The sequence below is a fragment of the Plectropomus leopardus genome, unplaced genomic scaffold (assembly GCF_008729295.1).
Source record: "Plectropomus leopardus isolate mb unplaced genomic scaffold, YSFRI_Pleo_2.0 unplaced_scaffold41453, whole genome shotgun sequence".
Lineage (NCBI taxonomy): Eukaryota > Metazoa > Chordata > Actinopteri > Perciformes > Serranidae > Plectropomus > Plectropomus leopardus.
The window spans coordinates 1-370 of NW_024645406.1; the positions used below are offsets into that span (position 1 = coordinate 1).

General features: G+C 56.5%; 1 pseudogene; it reads left to right on the forward strand.

Annotated features, from left to right (window-relative positions):
* LOC121939122 lies at positions 1–162 on the forward strand (annotated as a pseudogene; the record flags this gene model as incomplete).
* Positions 163–370: the final 208 nt, after the last annotated feature.

Genomic DNA, 370 nt, shown 5'->3' on the forward strand with positions numbered 1-370 from the left:
GTGTAGTATCTGTTCTTATCAGTTTAATATCTGATACGTCCTCTATATGGGGACAACATATTAAACGGATTTTTGGCAGCAGGGGCCGAACAAGGGGCTTGCCCCCATTCGCTCCACGCATCGACCCGGTATTGCAGCGCCGCCGGGAACGGTGCACCCCTCTCAGGCCCTGTGGAAAAAGCAATTTGAACGAAGCCCCGCCCTGCCCCAGGTGCCGTTGCGTCCGGAATATAAACGGACATAAATCCTGCGGTCACCTCGCCCGTGTCCCTCGTGGCCGCTCGTTTGTCTCACAGTCTCGAATGGCCGTGGCCGTGGCGAGTGGGGGTAAGGGGCAGTGCCGATGCAAAGAGAAGTTGCGTGCTCAAAA